A 4,228-nucleotide genomic window follows, 5' to 3' on the forward strand; every position below is an offset into this window, starting at 1 on the left:
GCTCACCGCCACAGGAAGGCCCCGCGTGACAGAGCTCACCGCAACAGGAAGGCCCGTGTGACAGAGAGCTCACCGCCACAGGAAGGCCCGTGTGACAGAGAGCTCACCGCCACAGGAAGGCCCTGCCCCGTGTGACAGAGCGCTCACTGCCACAGGAAGGCCCCGTGTGACAGAGAGCTCACCGCCACAGGAAGGCCCCGTGTGACAGAGAGCTCTCCGCCACAGGAAGGCCCGTGTGACAGAGCGCTCACCGCCACAGGATGGCCCAGCCCAGTGTGACAGAGAGCTCACCGCCACAGGAAGGCCCGTGTGACAGAGAGCTCACCGCCACAGGAAGGCCCAGCCCCGTGTGACAGAGCGCTCACTGCCACAGGAAGGCCCGTGTGACAGAGAGCTCACCGCCACAGGAAGACCCCGTGTGACAGAGAGCTCACCGCCAAAGGAAGGCCCCGTGTGACAGAGAGCTCACCGCCACAGGAAGACCCCGTGTGACAGAGAGCTCACCGCCACAGGAAGGCCCGTGTGACAGAGAGCTCACTGCAACAGGAAGGCCCGTGTGACAGACCGCTCACCGCCACAGGAAGACTCCGTGTGACAGAGAGCTCACTGCAACAGGAAGGCCCGCGTGACAGAGCTCTCACCGCCACAGGAAGACCCCGTGTGACAGAGAGCTCACCGCCACAGGAAGACCCGTGTGACAGAGCGCTCACCGCCACAGGAAGACCCCGTGTGACAGAGAGCTCACCGCCACAGGAAGGCCCCGTGTGACAGAGCGCTCACTGCCACAGGAAGGCCCGTGTGACAGAGCGCTCACCGCCACAGGAAGGCCCCGTGTGACAGAGAGCTCACCGCCACAGGAAGGCCCCGTGTGACAGAGAGCTTACCGACACAGGAAGGCCCGTGTGACAGAGAGCTCACCGCCACAGGAAGGCCCCGTGTGACAGAGAGCTCACCGCCACAGGAAGGCCCGTGTGACAGAGAGCTCACTGCAACAGGAAGGCCCGTGTGACAGAGCGCTCACCGCCACAGGAAGGCCCTGCCCCGTGTGACAAAGAGCTCACCGCCACAGGGAGGCCCAGTGTGACAGAGAGCTCACCGCCACAGGAAGGCCCCGTGTACAGAGAGCTCATCGCCACAGGAAGACCCGTGTGACAGAGAGCTCACGGCCACAGGAAGACCCCGTGTGACAGAGAGCTCACCGCCACAGGACGGACCGTGTGACAGAGCGTTCACCGCCACAGGACGGCCCGTGTGACAGAGCGCTCACCGCCACAGGAAGGCCCGTGTGACAGAGAGCTCACCGCCACAGGAAGGCCCCGCGTGACAGAGCTCACCGCCACAGGAAGGCCCGTGTGACAGAGAGCTCACCGCCACAGGAAGGCCCTGCCCCGTGTGACAGAGCGCTCACTGCCACAGGAAGGCCCCGTGTGACAGAGAGCTCACCGCCACAGGAAGGCCCCGTGTGACAGAGAGCTCACCGCCACAGGAAGGCCCCGTGTGACAGAGAGCTCACCGCCACAGGAAGGCCCAGCCCTGTGTTACAGAGCACTCACCGCCACAGGAAGGCCCCGTGTGACAGAGCTGACCGCCACAGGAAGGCCCAGCCCCGTGTGACAGAGCGCTCACCAACACAGGAAGGCCCCGTGTGACAGAGCGCTCACCGCCACAGGAAGACCCCGTGTGACAGAGCTCACCGCCACAGGAAGGCCCGTGAGACAGAGAGCTCACCGCCACAGGAAGGCCCGGTGTGACAGAGCTCACCTCCACAGGAAGGCCCGTGTGACAGAGAGCTCACCGCCACAGGAAGGCACTGCCCCGTGTGACAGAGCGCTCACCGCCACAGGAAGGCCCCGTGTGACAGAGAGCTCACCGCCACAGGAAGGCCCTGCCCCGTGTGACAGAGCCCTAACTGCCACAGGAAGGCCCCGTGTGACAGAGAGCTCACCGCCACAGGAAGGCCTCGTGTGACAGAGAGCTCTCCGCCATAGGAAGGCCCGTGTGACAGAGCGCTCACGGCCACAGGAAGGCCCAGCCCCGTGTGACAGAGCGCTCACCGCCACAGGAAGACCCCGTGTGACAGAGCTCACCGCCACAGGAAGGCCCCGTGTGACAGAGTGCTCACCGCCACAGGAAGACCCCGTGTGACAGAGCTCACCGCCACAGGAAGGCCCAGCCCCGTGTGACAGAGCGCTCACTGCCACAGGAAGGCCCCGTGTGACAGAGCGCTCACCGCCACAGGAAGACCCCGTGTGACAGAGCTGACCGCCACAGGAAGGCCCAGCCCCGTGTGACAGAGCGCTCACCGAACAGGAAGGCCCAGCCCCGTGTGACAGAGCGCTCACTGCCACAGGAAGGCCCCGTGTGACAGAGCGCTCACCGCCACAGGAAGACCCCGTGTGACAGAGCTAACCGCCACAGAAAGGCCCTGCCCCGTGTGACAGAGCGCTCACCGCCACAGGAAGGCCCCGTGTGACAGAGCTAACCGCCACAGGTAGGCCCGTGTGACAGAGAGCTCACGGCCACAGGAAGGCCCCGTGTGACAGAGAGCTCACCGCCACAGGAAGACCCCGTGTGACAGAGAGCTCACCGCCACAGGACGGACCGTGTGACAGAGCGTTCACCGCCACAGAAAGGCCAGTGTGACAGAGAGCTCACCGCCACAGGAAGGCCCCGCGTGACAGAGCTCACCGCAACAGGAAGGCCCGTGTGACAGAGAGCTCACCGCCACAGGAAGGCCCGTGTGACAGAGAGCTCACCGCCACAGGAAGGCCCTGCCCCGTGTGACAGAGCGCTCACTGCCACAGGAAGGCCCCGTGTGACAGAGAGCTCACCGCCACAGGAAGGCCCCGTGTGACAGAGAGCTCTCCGCCACAGGAAGGCCCGTGTGACAGAGCGCTCACCGCCACAGGATGGCCCAGCCCAGTGTGACAGAGAGCTCACCGCCACAGGAAGGCCCGTGTGACAGAGAGCTCACCGCCACAGGAAGGCCCAGCCCCGTGTGACAGAGCGCTCACTGCCACAGGAAGGCCCGTGTGACAGAGAGCTCACCGCCACAGGAAGACCCCGTGTGACAGAGAGCTCACCGCCAAAGGAAGGCCCCGTGTGACAGAGAGCTCACCGCCACAGGAAGACCCCGTGTGACAGAGAGCTCACCGCCACAGGAAGGCCCGTGTGACAGAGAGCTCACTGCAACAGGAAGGCCCGTGTGACAGACCGCTCACCGCCACAGGAAGACTCCGTGTGACAGAGAGCTCACTGCAACAGGAAGGCCCGCGTGACAGAGCTCTCACCGCCACAGGAAGACCCCGTGTGACAGAGAGCTCACCGCCACAGGAAGACCCGTGTGACAGAGCGCTCACCGCCACAGGAAGACCCCGTGTGACAGAGAGCTCACCGCCACAGGAAGGCCCCGTGTGACAGAGCGCTCACTGCCACAGGAAGGCCCGTGTGACAGAGCGCTCACCGCCACAGGAAGGCCCCGTGTGACAGAGAGCTCACCGCCACAGGAAGGCCCCGTGTGACAGAGAGCTTACCGACACAGGAAGGCCCGTGTGACAGAGAGCTCACCGCCACAGGAAGGCCCCGTGTGACAGAGAGCTCACCGCCACAGGAAGGCCCGTGTGACAGAGAGCTCACTGCAACAGGAAGGCCCGTGTGACAGAGCGCTCACCGCCACAGGAAGGCCCTGCCCCGTGTGACAAAGAGCTCACCGCCACAGGGAGGCCCAGTGTGACAGAGAGCTCACCGCCACAGGAAGGCCCCGTGTACAGAGAGCTCATCGCCACAGGAAGACCCGTGTGACAGAGAGCTCACCGCCACAGGAAGGCCCCGTGTGACAGCGCTCACCGCCACAGGAAGGCCGGTGTGACAGAGCGCTCACCGCCACAGGAAGGCCCCGTGTGACAGAGAGCTCACCGCCACGGGAAGGCCCCGTGTGACAGAGCTCACCACCACAGGAAGGCCCCGTGTGACAGAGAGCTCACCGCCACAGGAAGGCCCCGTGTGACAGAGCTCACCACCACAGGAAGGCCCCGTGTTACAGAGCTCACCGCCACAGGAAGGCCCCGTGTGACAGATCTCACCACCACAGGAAGGCCCCGTGTGACAGTGCGCTCACCGCCACAGGAAGGCCCGTGTGACAGAGAGCTCACCGCCACAGGAAGGCCCGTGTGACAGAGAGCTCACCGCCACAGGAAGGCCCGTGTGACAGAGCGCTCACCGCCACAGG

Source organism: Pipistrellus hanaki (assembly GCF_964339955.1).
Source record: "Pipistrellus hanaki genome assembly, chromosome: 10".
NCBI lineage: Eukaryota > Metazoa > Chordata > Mammalia > Chiroptera > Vespertilionidae > Pipistrellus > Pipistrellus hanaki.